The 22,088-nt window shown below is 39.2% G+C and overlaps 32 pseudogenes; all 32 read right to left on the bottom strand.

The window, feature by feature from the left end:
* Positions 1–510: 510 nt before the first annotated feature.
* LOC114781938 (uncharacterized) lies at positions 511–629 on the bottom strand (annotated as a pseudogene).
* A 161-nt stretch (positions 630–790) lies between these two features.
* Positions 791–909, bottom strand: LOC114781937 (uncharacterized; annotated as a pseudogene).
* A 517-nt stretch (positions 910–1,426) lies between these two features.
* LOC114781950 (uncharacterized) lies at positions 1,427–1,545 on the bottom strand (annotated as a pseudogene).
* A 438-nt stretch (positions 1,546–1,983) lies between these two features.
* Positions 1,984–2,102, bottom strand: LOC114781935 (uncharacterized; annotated as a pseudogene).
* A 160-nt stretch (positions 2,103–2,262) lies between these two features.
* Positions 2,263–2,381, bottom strand: LOC114781934 (uncharacterized; annotated as a pseudogene).
* A 517-nt stretch (positions 2,382–2,898) lies between these two features.
* On the bottom strand, positions 2,899–3,017 carry LOC114781949 (uncharacterized; annotated as a pseudogene).
* Positions 3,018–3,177: 160 nt separating this feature from the next.
* On the bottom strand, positions 3,178–3,296 carry LOC114781941 (uncharacterized; annotated as a pseudogene).
* A 160-nt stretch (positions 3,297–3,456) lies between these two features.
* On the bottom strand, positions 3,457–3,575 carry LOC114781933 (uncharacterized; annotated as a pseudogene).
* Positions 3,576–3,735: 160 nt separating this feature from the next.
* On the bottom strand, positions 3,736–3,854 carry LOC114781932 (uncharacterized; annotated as a pseudogene).
* A 517-nt stretch (positions 3,855–4,371) lies between these two features.
* LOC114781947 (uncharacterized) lies at positions 4,372–4,490 on the bottom strand (annotated as a pseudogene).
* A 160-nt stretch (positions 4,491–4,650) lies between these two features.
* Positions 4,651–4,769, bottom strand: LOC114781940 (uncharacterized; annotated as a pseudogene).
* Positions 4,770–5,209: 440 nt separating this feature from the next.
* LOC114781931 (uncharacterized) lies at positions 5,210–5,328 on the bottom strand (annotated as a pseudogene).
* Positions 5,329–5,846: 518 nt separating this feature from the next.
* On the bottom strand, positions 5,847–5,965 carry LOC114781946 (uncharacterized; annotated as a pseudogene).
* A 1,356-nt stretch (positions 5,966–7,321) lies between these two features.
* On the bottom strand, positions 7,322–7,440 carry LOC114781930 (uncharacterized; annotated as a pseudogene).
* A 3,964-nt stretch (positions 7,441–11,404) lies between these two features.
* On the bottom strand, positions 11,405–11,523 carry LOC114781945 (uncharacterized; annotated as a pseudogene).
* Positions 11,524–12,527: 1,004 nt separating this feature from the next.
* On the bottom strand, positions 12,528–12,646 carry LOC114781929 (uncharacterized; annotated as a pseudogene).
* A 384-nt stretch (positions 12,647–13,030) lies between these two features.
* On the bottom strand, positions 13,031–13,149 carry LOC114781944 (uncharacterized; annotated as a pseudogene).
* Positions 13,150–13,587: 438 nt separating this feature from the next.
* LOC114781939 (uncharacterized) lies at positions 13,588–13,706 on the bottom strand (annotated as a pseudogene).
* A 159-nt stretch (positions 13,707–13,865) lies between these two features.
* LOC114781928 (uncharacterized) lies at positions 13,866–13,984 on the bottom strand (annotated as a pseudogene).
* A 518-nt stretch (positions 13,985–14,502) lies between these two features.
* On the bottom strand, positions 14,503–14,621 carry LOC114781942 (uncharacterized; annotated as a pseudogene).
* Positions 14,622–14,781: 160 nt separating this feature from the next.
* Positions 14,782–14,900, bottom strand: LOC114781955 (uncharacterized; annotated as a pseudogene).
* Positions 14,901–15,061: 161 nt separating this feature from the next.
* On the bottom strand, positions 15,062–15,180 carry LOC114781924 (uncharacterized; annotated as a pseudogene).
* Positions 15,181–15,620: 440 nt separating this feature from the next.
* Positions 15,621–15,740, bottom strand: LOC114781951 (uncharacterized; annotated as a pseudogene).
* A 160-nt stretch (positions 15,741–15,900) lies between these two features.
* Positions 15,901–16,019, bottom strand: LOC114781926 (uncharacterized; annotated as a pseudogene).
* Positions 16,020–16,538: 519 nt separating this feature from the next.
* On the bottom strand, positions 16,539–16,657 carry LOC114781952 (uncharacterized; annotated as a pseudogene).
* Positions 16,658–16,817: 160 nt separating this feature from the next.
* On the bottom strand, positions 16,818–16,936 carry LOC114781925 (uncharacterized; annotated as a pseudogene).
* A 517-nt stretch (positions 16,937–17,453) lies between these two features.
* LOC114781953 (uncharacterized) lies at positions 17,454–17,572 on the bottom strand (annotated as a pseudogene).
* A 160-nt stretch (positions 17,573–17,732) lies between these two features.
* LOC114781957 (uncharacterized) lies at positions 17,733–17,851 on the bottom strand (annotated as a pseudogene).
* Positions 17,852–18,365: 514 nt separating this feature from the next.
* Positions 18,366–18,484, bottom strand: LOC114781954 (uncharacterized; annotated as a pseudogene).
* A 160-nt stretch (positions 18,485–18,644) lies between these two features.
* LOC114781956 (uncharacterized) lies at positions 18,645–18,763 on the bottom strand (annotated as a pseudogene).
* Positions 18,764–20,398: 1,635 nt separating this feature from the next.
* LOC114781948 (uncharacterized) lies at positions 20,399–20,517 on the bottom strand (annotated as a pseudogene).
* Positions 20,518–21,313: 796 nt separating this feature from the next.
* LOC114781936 (uncharacterized) lies at positions 21,314–21,432 on the bottom strand (annotated as a pseudogene).
* Between the last annotated feature and the right edge of the window lie 656 nt (positions 21,433–22,088).

Genomic DNA, 22,088 nt, shown 5'->3' with positions numbered 1-22,088 from the left:
CCAGGCCCAAGCCTTCTTAGCTTCTGAGATCAGACAAGATTGGGCAATCTTCTGCTGGCATGTCTGTAAGCAAACTCTGTTTGAAAATCTTGGACTTTAAACAAAAGGGCTTTGAAAACATTATAAAGTGCGAAAACTCCCGCTTTATTGTCAAATTATGATGGAGAAAAGGCAAAAAAAGCTAACAAAGCCATGTAAATACTTTCATTTTAAAAGTTTTTCAATAGTTAAAGCTTACAGCACCTGGTATTCCCAGGTAGTCTCCCCATCCAAGTACTAACCAGGCCCAAGCCTTCTTAGCTTCTGAGATCAAACAAGATTGGGCATTCTTCAGCTGGTTTGTCCGTACACAAACTCTGCTTGAAAATCTTTAACTTTAAACCAAAGGGGCTTGAAAACATATCAAAGAGTGAAAAACTCCCGCTTACTGTCAAATTATGATGGAGAAAAGGCAAAAAAAGCTAACAAAGCCATGTAAATACTTTCATTTAAAAGTTTTTCAATAGTTAAAGCTTACAGCACCTGGTATTCCCAGGTAGTCTCCCATCCAAGTACTAACCAGGCCCAAGCCTTCTTAGCTTCTGAGATCAGACAAGATTGGGCATTCTTCAGCTGGTTTGTCTGTACACAAACTCTGCTTGAAAATCTTGAACTTTAAACCAAAGGGGCTTGAAACACATATCAAAGAGTGAAAACTCCCGCTTTACTGTCAAATTATGATGGAGAAAAGGCAAAAAAAGCTAACAAAGCCATGTAAATACTTTCATTTTAAAAGTTTTTCAATAGTTAAAGCTTACAGCACCTGGTATTCCCAGGTAGTCTCCCATCCAAGTACTAACCAGGCCCAAGCCTTCTTAGCTTCTGAGATCAGACAAGATTGGGCATTCTTCAGCTGGTTTGTCTGTACACAAACTCTGCTTGAAATCTTGAACTTTAAACCAAAGGGGCTTGAACACATATCAAAGAGTGAAAACTCCCGCTTTACTGTCAAATTATGATGGAGAAAAGGCAAAAAGTTGGAGTGGTAAGCTTTTATTTGCAATACAACAAATAAAGTGCACACCTTCTAGAGGCAATGCAATACTGGGTCGATGAATGGAGCGGATGGAGCAGGCCCTATTGCCGACTCCCTGTTCTAAAAATCCGCTTAATATGACATATCAGATATTAAATTGACATCAGGGTGCGTAGCACCTGAAGGCCGAGGGCTGGAAAATCCCACCTAATCGATTCAGCTCCAAGCCTGTGAATGATCGTTGTAGAGCACACACAGACAAAGAAACCTGAAGAGAAGTTTAAAAAAAAAAAAAAAAAAAGAAAAAAGGCGGGAAAACATATCAAAGAAAGAAAATACCCCTTAACTTACTTAAAAAAAGCTAACAAAGTGATGTAAATACTTTCATTTTAAAAGTTTAACAATAGTTAAAGCTTACAGCACCTGGCATTCCCACGTAGTCTCCCATCCAAGTACTAACCAGGCCCAAGCCTTCTTAGCTTCTGAGATCAGACAAGATTGGGCAATCTTCTGCTGGCATGTCTGTAAGCAAACTCTGCTTGAAAATCTTGGACTTTAAACAAAAGGGCTTTGAAAACATTATAAAGTGCGAAAACTCCCGCTTTACTGTCAAATTATGATGGAGAAAAGGCAAAAAAAGCTAACAAAGCCATGTAAATACTTTCATTTTAAAAGTTTTTCAATAGTTAAAGCTTACAGCACCTGGTATTCCCAGGTAGTCTCCCATCCAAGTACTAACCAGGACCAAGCCTTCTTAGCTTCTGAGATCAAACAAGATTGGGCATTCTTCAGCTGGTTTGTCCGTACACAAACTCTGCTTGAAAATCTTGAACTTTAAACCAAAGGGGCTTGAACACATATCAAAGTGGAAAACTCCCGCTTTACTGTCAAATTATGATGGAGAAAAGGCAAAAAAAGCTAACAAAGCCATGTAAATACTTTCATTTTAAAAGTTTTTCAATAGTTAAAGCTTACAGCACCTGGTATTCCCAGGTAGTCTCCCATCCAAGTACTAACCAGGCCCAAGCCTTCTTAGCTTCTGAGATCAGACAAGATTGGGCATTCTTCAGCTGGTTTGTCTGTACACAAACTCTGCTTGAAAATCTTGAACTTTAAACCAAAGGGGCTTGAACACATATCAAAGAGTGAAAACTCCCGCTTTACTGTCAAATTATGATGGAGAAAAGGCAAAAAAAGCTAACAAAGCCATGTAAATACTTTCATTTTAAAAGTTTTTCAATAGTTAAAGCTTACAGCACCTGGTATTCCCAGGTAGTCTCCCATCCAAGTACTAACCAGGCCCAAGCCTTCTTAGCTTCTGAGATCAGACAAGATTGGGCATTCTTCAGCTGGTTTGTCTGTACACAAACTCTGCTTGAAAATCTTGAACTTTAAACCAAAGGGGCTTGAACACATATCAAAGAGTGAAAACTCCCGCTTTACTGTCAAATTATGATGGAGAAAAGGCAAAAAGTTGGAGTGGTAAGCTTTTATTTGCAATACAACAAATAAAGTGCACACCTTCTAGAGGCAATGCAATACTGGGTCGATGAATGGAGCGGATGGAGCAGGCCCTATTGCCGACTCCCTGTTCTAAAAATCCGCTTAATATGACATATCAGATATTAAATTGACATCAGGGTGCGTAGCACCTGAAGGCCGAGGGCTGGAAAATCCCACCTAATCGATTCAGCTCCAAGCCTGTGAATGATCGTTGTAGAGCACACACAGACAAAGAAACCTGAAGAGAAGTTTAAAAAAAAAAAAAAAAAAGAAAAAAGGCGGGAAAACATATCAAAGAAAGAAAATACCCCTTAACTTACTTAAAAAAAGCTAACAAAGTGATGTAAATACTTTCATTTTAAAAGTTTAACAATAGTTAAAGCTTACAGCACCTGGCATTCCCACGTAGTCTCCCATCCAAGTACTAACCAGGCCCAAGCCTTCTTAGCTTCTGAGATCAGACAAGATTGGGCAATCTTCTGCTGGCATGTCTGTAAGCAAACTCTGCTTGAAAATCTTGGACTTTAAACAAAAGGGCTTTGAAAACATTATAAAGTGCGAAAACTCCCGCTTTACTGTCAAATTATGATGGAGAAAAGGCAAAAAAAGCTAACAAAGCCATGTAAATACTTTCATTTTAAAAGTTTTTCAATAGTTAAAGCTTACAGCACCTGGTATTCCCAGGTAGTCTCCCATCCAAGTACTAACCAGGCCCAAGCCTTCTTAGCTTCTGAGATCAAACAAGATTGGGCATTCTTCAGCTGGTTTGTCCGTACACAAACTCTGCTTGAAAATCTTTAACTTTAAACCAAAGGGGCTTGAACACATATCAAAGAGTGAAAACTCCCGCTTTACTGTCAAATTATGATGGAGAAAAGGCAAAAAAAGCTAACAAAGCCATGTAAATACTTTCATTTTAAAAGTTTTTCAATAGTTAAAGCTTACAGCACCTGGTATTCCCAGGTAGTCTCCCATCCAAGTACTAACCAGGCCCAAGCCTTCTTAGCTTCTGAGATCAGACAAGATTGGGCATTCTTCAGCTGGTTTGTCTGTACACAAACTCTGCTTGAAAATCTTGAACTTTAAACCAAAGGGGCTTGAACACATATCAAAGAGTGAAAACTCCCGCTTTACTGTCAAATTATGATGGAGAAAAGGCAAAAAAAGCTAACAAAGCCATGTAAATACTTTCATTTTAAAAGTTTTTCAATAGTTAAAGCTTACAGCACCTGGTATTCCCAGGTAGTCTCCCATCCAAGTACTAACCAGGCCCAAGCCTTCTTAGCTTCTGAGATCAGACAAGATTGGGCATTCTTCAGCTGGTTTGTCTGTACACAAACTCTGCTTGAAAATCTTGAACTTTAAACCAAAGGGGCTTGAACACATATCAAAGAGTGAAAACTCCCGCTTTACTGTCAAATTATGATGGAGAAAAGGCAAAAAGTTGGAGTGGTAAGCTTTTATTTGCAATACAACAAATAAAGTGCACACCTTCTAGAGGCAATGCAATACTGGGTCGATGAATGGAGCGGATGGAGCAGGCCCTATTGCCGACTCCCTGTTCTAAAAATCCGCTTAATATGACATATCAGATATTAAATTGACATCAGGGTGCGTAGCACCTGAAGGCCGAGGGCTGGAAAATCCCACCTAATCGATTCAGCTCCAAGCCTGTGAATGATCGTTGTAGAGCACACACAGACAAAGAAACCTGAAGAGAAGTTTAAAAAAAAAAAAAAAAAAGAAAAAAGGCGGGAAAACATATCAAAGAAAGAAAATACCCCTTAACTTACTTAAAAAAAGCTAACAAAGTGATGTAAATACTTTCATTTTAAAAGTTTAACAATAGTTAAAGCTTACAGCACCTGGCATTCCCACGTAGTCTCCCATCCAAGTACTAACCAGGCCCAAGCCTTCTTAGCTTCTGAGATCAGACAAGATTGGGCAATCTTCTGCTGGCATGTCTGTAAGCAAACTCTGCTTGAAAATCTTGGACTTTAAACAAAAGGGCTTTGAAAACATTATAAAGTGCGAAAACTCCCGCTTTACTGTCAAATTATGATGGAGAAAAGGCAAAAAAAGCTAACAAAGCCATGTAAATACTTTCATTTTAAAAGTTTTTCAATAGTTAAAGCTTACAGCACCTGGTATTCCCAGGTAGTCTCCCATCCAAGTACTAACCAGGCCCAAGCCTTCTTAGCTTCTGAGATCAAACAAGATTGGGCATTCTTCAGCTGGTTTGTCCGTACACAAACTCTGCTTGAAAATCTTTAACTTTAAACCAAAGGGGCTTGAACACATATCAAAGAGTGAAAACTCCCGCTTTACTGTCAAATTATGATGGAGAAAAGGCAAAAAAAGCTAACAAAGCCATGTAAATACTTTCATTTTAAAAGTTTTTCAATAGTTAAAGCTTACAGCACCTGGTATTCCCAGGTAGTCTCCCATCCAAGTACTAACCAGGCCCAAGCCTTCTTAGCTTCTGAGATCAGACAAGATTGGGCATTCTTCAGCTGGTTTGTCCTGTACACAAACTCTGCTTGAAAATCTTGAACTTTAAACCAAAGGGGCTTGAACACATATCAAAGAGTGAAAACTCCCGCTTTACTGTCAAATTATGATGGAGAAAAGGCAAAAAAAGCTAACAAAGCCATGTAAATACTTTCATTTTAAAAGTTTTTCAATAGTTAAAGCTTACAGCACCTGGTATTCCCAGGTAGTCTCCCATCCAAGTACTAACCAGGCCCAAGCCTTCTTAGCTTCTGAGATCAGACAAGATTGGGCATTCTTCAGCTGGTTTGTCTGTACACAAACTCTGCTTGAAAATCTTGAACTTTAAACCAAAGGGGCTTGAACACATATCAAAGAGTGAAAACTCCCGCTTTACTGTCAAATTATGATGGAGAAAAGGCAAAAAGTTGGAGTGGTAAGCTTTTATTTGCAATACAACAAATAAAGTGCACACCTTCTAGAGGCAATGCAATACTGGGTCGATGAATGGAGCGGATGGAGCAGGCCCTATTGCCGACTCCCTGTTCTAAAAATCCGCTTAATATGACATATCAGATATTAAATTGACATCAGGGTGCGTAGCACCTGAAGGCCGAGGGCTGGAAAATCCCACCTAATCGATTCAGCTCCAAGCCTGTGAATGATCGTTGTAGAGCACACACAGACAAAGAAACCTGAAGAGAAGTTTAAAAAAAAAAAAAAAAAAAGAAAAAAGGCGGGAAAACATATCAAAGAAAGAAAATACCCCTTAACTTACTTAAAAAAAGCTAACAAAGTGATGTAAATACTTTCATTTTAAAAGTTTAACAATAGTTAAAGCTTACAGCACCTGGCATTCCCACGTAGTCTCCCATCCAAGTACTAACCAGGCCCAAGCCTTCTTAGCTTCTGAGATCAGACAAGATTGGGCAATCTTCTGCTGGCATGTCTGTAAGCAAACTCTGCTTGAAAATCTTGGACTTTAAACAAAAGGGCTTTGAAAACATTATAAAGTGCGAAAACTCCCGCTTTACTGTCAAATTATGATGGAGAAAAGGCAAAAAAAGCTAACAAAGCCATGTAAATACTTTCATTTTAAAAGTTTTTCAATAGTTAAAGCTTACAGCACCTGGTATTCCCACGGTAGTCTCCCATCCAAGTACTAACCAGGCCCAAGCCTTCTTAGCTTCTGAGATCAAACAAGATTGGGCATTCTTCAGCTGGTTTGTCCGTACACAAACTCTGCTTGAAAATCTTTAACTTTAAACCAAAGGGCTTGAACACATATCAAAGAGTGAAAACTCCCGCTTTACTGTCAAATTATGATGGAGAAAAGGCAAAAAAAGCTAACAAAGCCATGTAAATACTTTCATTTTAAAAGTTTTTCAATAGTTAAAGCTTACAGCACCTGGTATTCCCAGGTAGTCTCCCATCCAAGTACTAACCAGGCCCAAGCCTTCTTAGCTTCTGAGATCAGACAAGATTGGGCATTCTTCAGCTGGTTTGTCCTGTACACAAACTCTGCTTGAAAATCTTGAACTTTAAACCAAAGGGGCTTGAACACATATCAAAGAGTGAAAACTCCCGCTTTACTGTCAAATTATGATGGAGAAAAGGCAAAAAGTTGGAGTGGTAAGCTTTTATTGCAATACAACAAATAAAGTGCACACCTTCTAGAGGCAATGCAATACTGGGTCGATGAATGGAGCGGATGGAGCAGGCCCTATTGCCGACTCCCTGTTCTAAAAATCCGCTTAATATGACATATCAGATATTAAATTGACATCAGGGTGCGTAGCACCTGAAGGCCGAGGGCTGGAAAATCCCACCTAATCGATTCAGCTCCAAGCCTGTGAATGATCGTTGTAGAGCACACACAGACAAAGAAACCTGAAGAGAAGTTTAAAAAAAAAAAAAAAAAAAGAAAAAAGGCGGGAAAACATATCAAAGAAAGAAAATACCCCTTAACTTACTTAAAAAAAGCTAACAAAGTGATGTAAATACTTTCATTTTAAAAGTTTAACAATAGTTAAAGCTTACAGCACCTGGCATTCCCACAGTAGTCTCCCATCCAAGTACTAACCAGGCCCAAGCCTTCTTAGCTTCTGAGATCAGACAAGATTGGGCAATCTTCTGCTGGCATGTCTGTAAGCAAACTCTGCTTGAAAATCTTGGACTTTAAACAAAAGGGCTTTGAAAACATTATAAAGTGCGAAAACTCCCGCTTTACTGTCAAATTATGATGGAGAAAAGGCAAAAAAAGCTAACAAAGCCATGTAAATACTTTCATTTTAAAAGTTTTTCAATAGTTAAAGCTTACAGCACCTGGTATTCCCAGGTAGTCTCCCATCCAAGTACTAACCAGGCCCAAGCCTTCTTAGCTTCTGAGATCAGACAAGATTGGGCATTCTTCAGCTGGTTTGTCTGTACACAAACTCTGCTTGAAAATCTTGAACTTTAAACCAAAGGGGCTTGAACATATATCAAAGAGTGAAAACTCCCGCTTTACTGTCAAATTATGATGGAGAAAAGGCAAAAAGTTGGAGTGGTAAGCTTTTATTTGCAATACAAACAAATAAAGTGCACACCTTCTAGAGGCAATGCAATACTGGGTCGATGAATGGAGCGGATGGAGCAGGCCCTATTGCCGACTCCCTGTTCTAAAAATCCGCTTAATATGACATATCAGATATTAAATTGACATCAGGGTGCGTAGCACCTGAAGGCCGAGGGCTGGAAAATCCCACCTAATCGATTCAGCTCCAAGCCTGTGAATGATCGTTGTAGAGCACACACAGACAAAGAAACCTGAAGAGAAGTTTAAAAAAAAAAAAAAAAAAGAAAAAAGGCGGGAAAAACATATCAAAGAAAGAAAATACCCCTTAACTTACTTAAAAAAGCTAACAAAGTGATGTAAATACTTTCATTTTAAAAGTTTAACAATAGTTAAAGCTTACAGCACCTGGCATTCCCACGTAGTCTCCCATCCAAGTACTAACAAGGCCCAAGCCTTCTTAGCTTCTGAGATCAGACAAGATTGGGCAATCTTCTGCTGGCATGTCTGTAAGCAAACTCTGTTTGAAAATCTTGGACGTTAAACAAAAGGGCTTTGAAAACATTATAAAGTGCGAAAACTCCCGCTTTACTGTCAAATTATGATGGAGAAAAGGCAAAAAAAGCTAACAAAGCCATGTAAATACTTTCATTTTAAAAGTTTTTCAATAGTTAAAGCTTACAGCACCTGGTATTCCCAGGTAGTCTCCCATCCTTTACTTTACTTTACTTTATTTGGCAGACGCTTTTATCCAAAGCGACTTACAATGGGAAGACACCAGCAATTCTCGTTCGATTTCTATAGAATATCAAGTATACAAACTAAGAGCCCTGATAAGGCTTAGACTTGTCATTGAAGAACATGCTCGGAGAGTGTTGGGTGCTAGACTAAGAAAAATTATAATGTATTTATACATTTTGTATTTGTTTGTTAAATGTGTATGCATGTGTATGTGTTAAATTTGTCTGTAATATTTTGGAATAAGAGGGTTTTCACCTTCTTCTTATAAGTGGTGATAGTCTCGGCTAGTCGTGTGGAGGAGGGCAGGTTGTTCCACCAGCCAGGGACAACAACGGAGAACAGACATGATTGGAATCGGAGACCCCGTGAAGAAGGAATTTTTAGTCTCCTTTCGTTTGCCGATCTGAGAGAGCGTGTAGGAGTGTATCTAGGTAGTAGTGTGTTGATGTAGGAGGGCGCAGTTCCATTTACAGCCCTGTAGGCAAGCATCAAGGATTTGAACTCAATGCGAGCAGCTACCGGGAGCCAGTGGAGGGAGGTAAGAAGAGGTGTAACATGGGTGTATTTGGCTGATTGAAGATGAGGCGGGCTGCCATATTTTGGACCATCTGGAGTGGTTTTATGGTGACTGCAGAGGCTCCAGCCAGGAGAGAGTTACAGTAGTCGAGTTTGGAGATGACCATTGCCTGGACGAGGAGCTGCGTAGCCTGTTGTGAGAGAAAAGGCCGAATCTTGCGAATGTTGTAGAGAGTGAACCTGCAGGATCTGGAGATCGCAGCAACATGATGGTTCAAACTCAGTTTGTTATCTATCCAAACCCCAAGGCTTTTTGCAGATGCCGTGGGTGTTAACAATAGCGATCCAATTTGAATTGAAGTACTAACCAAGTACTAACCAAGACCAAGCCTTTTTAGCTTCTGAGATCAAACAAGATTGGGCATTCTTCAGCTGGTTTGTCCGTACACAAACTCTGCTTGAAAATCTTTAACTTTAAACCAAAGGGGCTTGAACACATATCAAAGAGTGAAAACTCCCGCTTTACTGTCAAATTATGATGGAGAAAAGGCAAAAAAAGCTAACAAAGCCATGTAAATACTTTCATTTTAAAAGTTTTTCAATAGTTAAAGCTTACAGCACCTGGTATTCCCAGGTAGTCTCCCATCCAAGTACTAACCAGGCCCAAGCCTTCTTAGCTTCTGAGATCAGACAAGATTGGGCATTCTTCAGCTGGTTGTCTGTACACAAACTCTGCTTGAAAATCTTGAACTTTAAACCAAAGGGGCTTGAACACATATCAAAGAGTGAAAACTCCCGCTTTACTGTCAAATTATGATGGAGAAAAGGCAAAAATCAGGGTGCGTAGCATCAGGGTGCGTAGCATCAGGGTGCGTAGCACCTGAAGGCCGAGGGCTGGAAAATCCCACCTAATCGATTCAGCTCCAAGCCTGTGAATGATCGTTGTAGAGCACACACAGACAAAGAAACCCGAAGAGAAGTTTAAAAAAAAAAAAAAAAAAGAAAAAAGGCGGGAAAACATATCAAAGAAAGAAAATACCCCTTAACTTACTTAAAAAAGCTAACAAAGTGATGTAAATACTTTCATTTTAAAAGTTTAACAATAGTTAAAGCTTACAGCACCTGGCATTCCCACGTAGTCTCCCATCCAAGTACTAACCAGGCCCCAAGCCTTCTTAGCTTCTGAGATCAGACAAGATTGGGCAATCTTCTGCTGGCATGTCTGTAAGCAAACTCTGTTTGAAAATCTTGGACTTTAAACAAAAGGGCTTTGAAAACATTATAAAGTGCGAAAACTCCCGCTTTACTGTCAAATTATGATGGAGAAAAGGCAAAAAAAGCTAACAAAGCCATGTAAATACTTTCATTTTAAAAGTTTTTCAATAGTTCAAGCTTACAGCACCTGGTATTCCCAGGTAGTCTCCCATCCAAGTACTAACCAGGACCAAGCCTTCTTAGCTTCTGAGATCAAACAAGATTGGGCATTCTTCAGCTGGTTTGTCCGTACACAAACTCTGCTTGAAAATCTTTAACTTTAAACCAAAGGGCTTGAACACATATCAAAGTGTGAAAACTCCCGCTTTACTGTCAAATTATGATGGAGAAAAGGCAAAAAAAGCTAACAAAGCATGTAAATACTTTCATTTTAAAAGTTTTTCAATAGTTAAAGCTTACAGCACCTGGTATTCCCAGGTAGTCTCCCCATCCAAGTACTAACCAGGCCCAAGCCTTCTTAGCTTCTGAGATCAGACAAGATTGGGCATTCTTCAGCTGGTTTGTCTGTACACAAACTCTGCTTGAAAATCTTGAACTTTAAACCAAAGGGGCTTGAACACATATCAAAGAGTGAAAACTCCCGCTTTACTGTCAAATTATGATGGAGAAAAGGCAAAAAAAGCTAAGAAAGCCATGTAAATACTTTCATTTTAAAAGTTTTTCAATAGTTAAAGCTTACAGCACCTGGTATTCCCAGGTAGTCTCCCATCCAAGTACTAACCCAGGCCCAAGCCTTCTTAGCTTCTGAGATCAGACAAGATTGGGCATTCTTCAGCTGGTTTGTCTGTACACAAACTCTGCTTGAAAATCTTGAACTTTAAACCAAAGGGGCTTGAACACATATCAAAGAGTGAAAACTCCCGCTTTACTGTCAAATTATGATGGAGAAAAGGCAAAAAGTTGGAGTGGTAAGCTTTTATTTGCAATACAACAAATAAAGTGCACACCTTCTAGAGGCAATGCAATACTGGGTCGATGAATGGAGCGGATGGAGCAGGCCCTATTGCCGACTCCCTGTTCTAAAAATCCGCTTAATATGACATATCAGATATTAAATTGACATCAGGGTGCGTAGCACCTGAAGGCCGAGGGCTGGAAAATCCCACCTAATCGATTCAGCTCCAAGCCTGTGAATGATCGTTGTAGAGCACACACAGACAAAGAAACCCGAAGAGAAGTTTAAAAAAAAAAAAAAAAAAAGAAAAAAGGCGGGAAAACATATCAAAGAAAGAAAATACCCCTTAACTTACTTAAAAAAAGCTAACAAAGTGATGTAAATACTTTCATTTTAAAAGTTTAACAATAGTTAAAGCTTACAGCACCTGGCATTCCCACGTAGTCTCCCATCCAAGTACTAACCAGGCCCAAGCCTTCTTAGCTTCTGAGATCAGACAAGATTGGGCAATCTTCTGCTGGCATGTCTGTAAGCAAACTCTGTTTGAAAATCTTGGACTTTAAACAAAAGGGCTTTGAAAACATTATAAAGTGCGAAAACTCCCGCTTTACTGTCAAATTATGATGGAGAAAAGGCAAAAAAAGCTAACAAAGCCATGTAAATACTTTCATTTTAAAAGTTTTTCAATAGTCAAAGCTTACAGCACCTGGTATTCCCAGGTAGTCTCCCATCCAAGTACTAACCAGGACCAAGCCTTCTTAGCTTCTGAGATCAAACAAGGATTGGGCATTCTTCAGCTGGTTTGTCCGTACACAAACTCTACTTGAAAATCTTTAACTTTAAACCAAAGGGGCTTGAACACATATCAAAGTGTGAAAACTCCCGCTTTACTGTCAAATTATGATGGAGAAAAGGCAAAAAAAGCTAACAAAGTGATGTAAATACTTTCATTTTAAAAGTTTAACAATAGTTAAAGCTTACAGCACCTGGTATTCCCAGGTAGTCTCCCATCCAAGTACTAACCAGGCCCAAGCCTTCTTAGCTTCTGAGATCAGACAAGATTGGGCAATCTTCTGCTGGCATTGTCTGTACAGCAAACTCTGCTTTGAAAATCTTGGACTTTAAAGAAAAGGGCTTTGAAAACATTATAAAGTGCGAAAACTCCCGCTATACTGTCAAATTATGATGGAGAAAAGGCAAAAAAAAGCTAACAAAGCCATGTAAATACTTTCATTTTAAAAGTTTTTCAATAGTTAAAGCTTACAGCACCTGGTATTCCCAGGTAGTCTCCCATCCAAGTACTAACCAGGCCCAAGCCTTCATAGCTTCTGAGATCAGACAAGAATGGGCATTCTTCAGCTGGTTTGTCCGTACACAAACTCTGCTTGAAAATCTTTAACTTTAAACCAAAGGGGCTTGAACACATATCAAAGAGTGAAAACTCCCGCTTTACTGTCAAATTATGATGGAGAAAAGGCAAAAAAAAGCTAAAAAAGTCCATGTAAATACTTTCATTTTAAAAGTTTTTCAATAGTTAAAGCTTACAGCACCTGGTATTCCCAGGTAGTCTCCCATCCAAGTACTAACCAGGCCCAAGCCTTCTTAGCTTCTGAGATCAGACAAGATTGGGCATTCTTCAGCTGGTTTGTCTGTACACAAACTCTGCTTGAAAATCTTGAACTTTAAACCAAAGGGGCTTGAACACATATCAAAGAGTGAAAACTCCCGCTTTACTGTCAAATTATGATGGAGAAAAGGCAAAAATCAGGGTGCGTAGCATCAGGGTGCGTAGCATCAGGGTGCGTAGCACCTGAAGGCCGAGGGCTGGAAAATCCCACCTAATCGATTCAGCTCCAAGCCTGTGAATGATCGTTGTAGAGCACACACAGACAAAGAAACCTGAAGAGAAGTTTAAAAAAAAAAAAAAAAAAAGAAAAAAGGCGGGAAAACATATCAAAGAAAGAAAATACCCCTTAACTTACTTAAAAAAGCTAACAAAGTGATGTAAATACTTTCATTTTAAAAGTTTAACAATAGTTAAAGCTTACAGCACCTGGCATTCCCACGTAGTCTCCCATCCAAGTACTAACCAGGCCCAAGCCTTCTTAGCTTCTGAGATCAGACAAGATTGGGCAATCTTCTGCTGGCATGTCTGTAAGCAAACTCTGTTTGAAAATCTTGGACTTTAAACAAAAGGGCTTTGAAAACATTATAAAGTGCGAAAACTCCCGCTTTACTGTCAAATTATGATGGAGAAAAGGCAAAAAAAGCTAACAAAGCCATGTAAATACTTTCATTTTAAAAGTTTTTCAATAGTCAAAGCTTACAGCACCTGGTATTCCCAGGTAGTCTCCCATCCAAGTACTAACCAGGACCAAGCCTTCTTAGCTTCTGAGATCAAACAAGATTGGGCATTCTTCAGCTGGTTTGTCCGTACACAAACTCTGCTTGAAAATCTTTAACTTTAAACCAAAAGGGCTTGAACACATATCAAAGTGTGAAAACTCCCGCTTTACTGTCAAATTATGATGGAGAAAAGGCAAAAAAAGCTAACAAGGCATGTAAATACTTTCATTTTAAAAGTTTTTCAATAGTTAAAGCTTACAGCACCTGGTATTCCCAGGTAGTCCCCCATCCAAGTACTAACCAGGCCCAAGCCTTCTTAGCTTCTGAGATCAGACAAGATTGGGCATTCTTCAGCTGGTTTGTCTGTACACAAACTCTGCTTGAAAATCTTGAACTTTAAACCAAAGGGGCTTGAACACATATCAAAGAGTGAAAACTCCCGCTTTACTGTCAAATTATGATGGAGAAAAGGCAAAAAAGCTAAGAAAGCCATGTAAATACTTTCATTTTAAAAGTTTTTCAATAGTTAAAGCTTACAGCACCTGGTATTCCCAGGTAGTCTCCCATCCAAGTACTAACCAGGCCCAAGCCTTCTTAGCTTCTGAGATCAGACAAGATTGGGCATTCTTCAGCTGGTTTGTCTGTACACAAACTCTGCTTGAAAATCTTGAACTTTAAACCAAAGGGGCTTGAACATATATCAAAGAGTGAAAACTCCCGCTTTACTGTCAAATTATGATGGAGAAAAGGCAAAAAGTTGGAGTGGTAAGCTTTTATTTGCAATACAACAAATAAAGTGCACACCTTCTAGAGGCAATGCAATACTGGGTCGATGAATGGAGCGGATGGAGCAGGCCCTATTGCCGACTCCCTGTTCTAAAAATCCGCTTAATATGACATATCAGATATTAAATTGACATCAGGGTGCGTAGCACCTGAAGGCCGAGGGCTGGAAAATCCCACCTAATCGATTCAGCTCCAAGCCTGTGAATGATCGTTGTAGAGCACACACAGACAAAGAAACCTGAAGAGAAGTTTAAAAAAAAAAAAAAAAAAAGAAAAAAGGCGGGAAAACATATCAAAGAAAGAAAATACCCCTTAACTTACTTAAAAAAAGCTAACAAAGTGATGTAAATACTTTCATTTTAAAAGTTTAACAATAGTTAAAGCTTACAGCACCTGGCATTCCCACGTAGTCTCCCATCCAAGTACTAACCAGGCCCAAGCCTTCTTAGCTTCTGAGATCAGACAAGATTGGGCAATCTTCTGCTGGCATGTCTGTAAGCAAACTCTGTTTGAAAATCTTGGACTTTAAACAAAAGGGCTTTGAAAACATTATAAAGTGCGAAAACTCCCGCTTTACTGTCAAATTATGATGGAGAAAAGGCAAAAAAAGCTAACAAAGCCATGTAAATACTTTCATTTTAAAAGTTTTTCAATAGTCAAAGCTTACAGCACCTGGTATTCCCAGGTAGTCTCCCATCCAAGTACTAACCAGGACCAAGCCTTCTTAGCTTCTGAGATCAAACAGGATTGGGCATTCTTCAGCTGGTTTGTCCGTACACAAACTCTACTTGAAAATCTTTAACTTTAAACCAAAGGGGCTTGAACACATATCAAAGTGTGAAAACTCCCGCTTTAATGTCAAATTATGATGGAGAAAAGGCAAAAAAAAGCTAACAAAGTGATGTAAATACTTTCATTTTAAAAGTTTAACAATAGTTAAAGCTTACAGCACCTGGTATTCCCAGGTAGTCTCCCATCCAAGTACTAACCAGGCCCAAGCCTTCTTAGCTTCTGAGATCAGACAAGATTGGGCAATCTTCTGCTGGCATGTCTGTAAGCAAACTCTGTTTGAAAATCTTGGACTTTAAAGAAAAGGGCTTTGAAAACATTATAAAGTGCGAAAACTCCCGCTATACTGTCAAATTATGATGGAGAAAAGGCAAAAAAAAGCTAACAAAGCCATGTAAATACTTTCATTTTAAAAGTTTTTCAATAGTTAAAGCTTACAGCACCTGGTATTCCCAGGTAGTCTCCCATCCAAGTACTAACCAGGCCCAAGCCTTCATAGCTTCTGAGATCAGACAAGAATGGGCATTCTTCAGCTGGTTTGTCCGTACACAAACTCTGCTTGAAAATCTTTAACTTTAAACCAAAGGGGCTTGAACACATATCAAAGAGTGAAAACTCCCGCTTTACTGTCAAATTATGATGGAGAAAAGGCAAAAAAAGCTAACAAAGTCATGTAAATACTTTCATTTTAAAAGTTTTTCAATAGTTAAAGCTTACAGCTACCTGGTATTCCCAGGTAGTCTCCCATCCAAGTACTAACCAGGCCCAAGCCTTCTTAGCTTCTGAGATCAGACAAGATTGGGCATTCTTCAGCTGGTTTGTCTGTACACAAACTCTGCTTGAAAATCTTGAACTTTAAACCAAAGGGGCTTGAACACATATCAAAGAGTGAAAACTCCCGCTTTACTGTCAAATTATGATGGAGAAAAGGCAAAAAAAGCTAACAAAGCCATGTAAATACTTTCATTTTAAAAGTTTTTCAATAGTTAAAGCTTACAGCACCTGGTATTCCCAGGTAGTCTCCCATCCAAGTACTAACCAGGCCCAAGCCTTCTTAGCTTCTGAGATCAGACAAGATTGGGCATTCTTCAGCTGGTTTGTCTGTACACAAACTCTGCTTGAAAATCTTGAACTTTAAACCAAAGGGGCTTGAACACTATATCAAAGAGTGAAAACTCCCGCTTTACTGTCAAATTATGATGGAGAAAAGGCAAAAAGTTGGAGTGGTAAGCTTTTATTTGCAATACAACAAATAAAGTGCACACCTTCTAGAGGCAATGCAATACTGGGTCGATGAATGGAGCGGATGGAGCAGGCCCTATTGCCGACTCCCTGTTCTAAAAATCCGCTTAATATGACATATCAGATATTAAATTGACATCAGGGTGCGTAGCACCTGAAGGCCGAGGGCTGGAAAATCCCACCTAATCGATTCAGCTCCAAGCCTGTGAATGATCGTTGTAGAGCACACACAGACAAAGAAACCTGAAGAGAAGTTTAAAAAAAAAAAAAAAAAAAAGAAAAAAGGCGGGAAAACATATCAAAGAAAGAAAATACCCCTTAACTTACTTAAAAAAGCTAACAAAGTGATGTAAATACTTTCATTTTAAAAGTTTAACAATAGTTAAAGCTTACAGCACCTGGCATTCCCAGGTAGTCTCCCATCCAAGTACTAACCAGGCCCAAGCCTTCTTAGCTTCTGAGATCAGACAAGATTGGGCATTCTTCAGCTGGTTTGTCTGTACACAAACTCTGCTTGAAAATCTTGAACTTTAAACCAAAGGGGCTTGAACACATATCAAAGAGTGAAAACTCCCGCTTTACTGTCAAATTATGATGGAGAAAAGGCAAAAAAAGCTAACAAAGCCATGTAAATACTTTCATTTTAAAAGTTTTTCAATAGTTAAAGCTTACAGCACCTGGTATTCCCAGGTAGTCTCCCATCCAAGTACTAACCAGGCCCAAGCCTTCTTAGCTTCTGAGATCAGACAAGATTGGGCATTCTTCAGCTGGTTTGTCTGTACACAAACTCTGCTTGAAAATCTTGAACTTTAAACCAAAGGGGCTTGAACACATATCAAAGAGTGAAAACTCCCGCTTTACTGTCAAATTATGATGGAGAAAAGGCAAAAAGTTGGAGTGGTAAGCTTTTATTTGCAATACAACAAATAAAGTGCACACCTTCTAGAGGCAATGCAATACTGGGTCGATGAATGGAGCGGATGGAGCAGGCCCTATTGCCGACTCCCTGTTCTAAAAATCCGCTTAATATGACATATCAGATATTAAATTGACATCAGGGTGCGTAGCACCTGAAGGCCGAGGGCTGGAAAATCCCACCTAATCGATTCAGCTCCAAGCCTGTGAATGATCGTTGTAGAGCACACACAGACAAAGAAACCTGAAGAGAAGTTTAAAAAAAAAAAAAAAAAAGAAAAAAGGCGGGAAAACATATCAAAGAAAGAAAATACCCCTTAACTTACTTAAAAAAAGCTAACAAAGTGATGTAAATACTTTCATTTTAAAAGTTTAACAATAGTTAAAGCTTACAGCACCTGGCATTCCCACGTAGTCTCCCATCCAAGTACTAACCAGGCCCAAGCCTTCTTAGCTTCTGAGATCAGACAAGATTGGGCATTCTTCAGCTGGTTTGTCTGTACACAAACTCTGCTTGAAAATCTTGAACTTTAAACCAAAGGGGCTTGAACACATATCAAAGAGTGAAAACTCCCGCTTTACTGTCAAATTATGATGGAGAAAAGGCAAAAAAAGCTAACAAAGCCATGTAAATACTTTCATTTTAAAAGTTTTTCAATAGTTAAAGCTTACAGCACCTGGTATTCCCAGGTAGTCTCCCATCCAAGTACTAACCAGGCCCAAGCCTTCTTAGCTTCTGAGATCAGACAAGATTGGGCATTCTTCAGCTGGTTTGTCTGTACACAAACTCTGCTTGAAAATCTTGAACTTTAAACCAAAGGGGCTTGAACACATATCAAAGAGTGAAAACTCCCGCTTTACTGTCAAATTATGATGGAGAAAAGGCAAAAAGTTGGAGTGGTAAGCTTTTATTTGCAATACAACAAATAAAGTGCACACCTTCTAGAGGCAATGCAATACTGGGTCGATGAATGGAGCGGATGGAGCAGGCCCTATTGCCGACTCCCTGTTCTAAAAATCCGCTTAATATGACATATCAGATATTAAATTGACATCAGGGTGCGTAGCACCTGAAGGCCGAGGGCTGGAAAATCCCACCTAATCGATTCAGCTCCAAGCCTGTGAATGATCGTTGTAGAGCACACACAGACAAAGAAACCTGAAGAGAAGTTTAAAAAAAAAAAAAAAAGAAAAAAGGCGGGAAAACATATCAAAGAAAGAAAATACCCCTTAACCTACTTAAAAAAGCTAACAAAGTCATGTAAATACTTTCATTTTAAAAGTTTTTCAATAGTTAAAGCTTACAGCACCTGGTATTCCCAGGTAGTCTCCCATCCAAGTACTAACCAGGCCCAAGCCTTCTTAGCTTCTGAGATCAGACAAGATTGGGCATTCTTCAGCTGGCTTGTCTGTACACAAACTCTGCTTGAAAATCTTGAACTTTAAACCAAAGGGGCTTGAACACATATCAAAGAGTGAAAACTCCCGCTTTACTGTCAAATTATGATGGAGAAAAGGCAAAAAAAGCTAACAAAGCCATGTAAATACTTTCATTTTAAAAGTTTTTCAATAGTTAAAGCTTACAGCACCTGGTATTCCCAGGTAGTCTCCCATCCAAGTACTAACCAGGCCCAAGCCTTCTTAGCTTCTGAGATCAGACAAGATTGGGCATTCTTCAGCTGGTTTGTCTGTACACAAACTCTGCTTGAAAATCTTGAACTTTAAACCAAAGGGGCTTGAACACATATCAAAGAGTGAAAACTCCCGCTTTACTGTCAAATTATGATGGAGAAAAGGCAAAAAGTTGGAGTGGTAAGCTTTTATTTGCAATACAACAAATAAAGTGCACACCTTCTAGAGGCAATGCAATACTGGGTCGATGAATGGAGCGGATGGAGCAGGCCCTATTGCCGACTCCCTGTTCTAAAAATCCGCTTAATATGACATATCAGATATTAAATTGACATCAGGGTGCGTAGCACCTGAAGGCCGAGGGCTGGAAAATCCCACCTAATCGATTCAGCTCCAAGCCTGTGAATGATCGTTGTAGAGCACACACAGACAAAGAAACCTGAAGAGAAGTTTAAAAAAAAAAAAAAAAAAAGAAAAAAGGCGGGAAAACATATCAAAGAAAGAAAATACCCCTTAACTTACTTAAAAAAAGCTAACAAAGTGATGTAAATACTTTCATTTTAAAAGTTTAACAATAGTTAAAGCTTACAGCACCTGGCATTCCCACGTAGTCTCCCATCCAAGTACTAACCAGGCCCAAGCCTTCTTAGCCTCTGAGATCAGACAAGATTGGGCAATCTTCTGCTGGCATGTCTGTAAGCAAACTCTGCTTGAAAATCTTGGACTTTAAACAAAAGGGCTTTGAAAACATTATAAAGTGCGAAAACTCCCGCTTTACTGTCAAATTATGATGGAGAAAAGGCAAAAAAAGCTAACAAAGCCATGTAAATACTTTCATTTTAAAAGTTTTTCAATAGTTAAAGCTTACAGCACCTGGTATTCCCAGGTAGTCTCCCATCCAAGTACTAACCAGGACCAAGCCTTCTTAGCTTCTGAGATCAAACAAGATTGGGCATTCTTCAGCTGGTTTGTCCGTACACAAACTCTGCTTGACAATCTTGAACTTTAAACCAAAAGGGCTTTGAAAACATTATAAAGTGCGAAAACTCCCGCTTTACTGTCAAATTATGATGGAGAAAAGGCAAAAAAAGCTAACAAAGCCATGTAAATACTTTCATTTTAAAAGTTTTTCAATAGTTAAAGCTTACAGTACCTGGTATTCCCAGGTAGTCTCCCATCCAAGTACTAACCAGGCCCAAGCCTTCATAGCTTCTGAGATCAGACAAGATTGGGCATTCTTCAGCTGGTTTGTCTGTACACAAACTCTGCTTGAAAATCTTGAACTTTAAACCAAAGGGGCTTGAACACATATCAAAGAGTGAAAACTCCCGCTTTACTGTCAAATTATGATGGAGAAAAGGCAAAAAAAAGCTAACAAAGCCATGTAAATACTTTCATTTTAAAAGTTTTTCAATAGTTAAAGCTTACAGCACCTGGTATTCCCAGGTAGTCTCCCATCCAAGTACTAACCAGGCCCAAGCCTTCTTAGCTTCTGAGATCAGACAAGATGGGCATTCTTCAGCTGGTTTGTCCGTACACAAACTCTGCTTGAAAATCTTGAACTTTAAACCAAAGGGGCTTGAACACATATCAAAGAGTGAAAACTCCCGCTTTACTGTCAAATTATGATGGAGAAAAGGCAAAAAAAGCTAACAAAGCCATGTAAATACTTTCATTTTAAAAGTTTTTCAATAGTTAAAGCTTACAGCACCTGGTATTCCCAGGTAGTCTCCCATCCAAGTACTAACCAGGCCCAAGCCTTCTTAGCTTCTGAGATCAGACAAGATTGGGCATTCTTCAGCTGGTTTGTCTGTACACAAACTCTGCTTGAAAATCTTGAACTTTAAACCAAAGGGGCTTGAACACATATCAAAGAGTGAAAACTCCCGCTTTACTGTCAAATTATGATGGAGAAAAGGCAAAAAGTTGGAGTGGTAAGCTTTTATTTGCAATACAACAAATAAAGTGCACACCTTCTAGAGGCAATGCAATACTGGGTCGATGAATGGAGCGGATGGAGCAGGCCCTATTGCCGACTCCCTGTTCTAAAAATCCGCTTAATATGACATATCAGATATTAAATTGACATCAGGGTGCGTAGCACCTGAAGGCCGAGGGCTGGAAAATCCCACCTAATCGATTCAGCTCCAAGCCTGTGAATGATCGTTGTAGAGCACACACAGACAAAGAAACCTGAAGAGAAGTTTAAAAAAAAAAAAAAAAAGAAAAAAGGCGGGAAAACATATCAAAGAAAGAAAATACCCCTTAACTTACTTAAAAAAAGCTAACAAAGTGATGTAAATACTTTCATTTTAAAAGTTTTTCAATAGTTAAAGCTTACAGCACCTGGTATTCCCAGGTAGTCTCCCATCCAAGTACTAACCAGGCCCAAGCCTTCATAGCTTCTGAGATCAGACAAGAATGGGCATTCTTCAGCTGGTTTGTCCTGTACACAAACTCTGCTTGAAAATCTTTAACTTTAAACCAAAGGGGCTTGAACACATATCAAAGAGTGAAAACTCCCGCTTTACTGTCAAATTATGATGGAGAAAAGGCAAAAAAGCTAACAAAGTCCATGTAAATACTTTCATTTTAAAAGTTTTTCAATAGTTAAAGCTTACAGCACCTGGTATTCCCAGGTAGTCTCCCATCCAAGTACTAACCAGGCCCAAGCCTTCTTAGCTTCTGAGATCAGACAAGATTGGGCATTCTTCAGCTGGTTTGTCTGTACACAAACTCTGCTTGAAAATCTTGAACTTTTAAACCAAAGGGGCTTGAACACATATCAAAGAGTGAAAACTCCCGCTTTACTGTCAAATTATGATGGAGAAAAGGCAAAAAGTTGGAGTGGTAAGCTTTTATTTGCAATACAACAAATAAAGTGCACACCTTCTAGAGGCAATGCAATACTGGGTCGATGAATGGAGCGGATGGAGCAGGCCCTATTGCCGACTCCCTGTTCTAAAAATCCGCTTAATATGACATATCAGATATTAAATTGACATCAGGGTGCGTAGCACCTGAAGGCCGAGGGCTGGAAAATCCCACCTAATCGATTCAGCTCCAAGCCTGTGAATGATCGTTGTAGAGCACACACAGACAAAGGAATACCTGAAGAGAAGTTTAAAAAAAAAAAAAAAAAGACAAAAGGCGGGAAAACATATCAAAGAAAGAAAATACCCCTTAACTTACTTAAAAAAAGCTAACGAAGTGAGGTAATACTTTCATTTTAAAGTTAACAATAGTTAAAGCTACAGCACCTGGCATTCCCACGTATCTCCCATCCAAGTACTAACCAGGCCCAAGCCTTCTTGCTTCTGAGATCAGACAAGATTGGGCATTCTTCAGCTGGTTTGTCTGACACAAACTCTGCTTGAAAATCTTGAACT

This window comes from Denticeps clupeoides, unplaced genomic scaffold (assembly GCF_900700375.1).
Source record: "Denticeps clupeoides unplaced genomic scaffold, fDenClu1.1, whole genome shotgun sequence".
In the NCBI taxonomy this organism is placed as follows: domain Eukaryota; kingdom Metazoa; phylum Chordata; class Actinopteri; order Clupeiformes; family Denticipitidae; genus Denticeps; species Denticeps clupeoides.
This window is presented reverse-complemented; position numbering and strand designations above follow the sequence as displayed.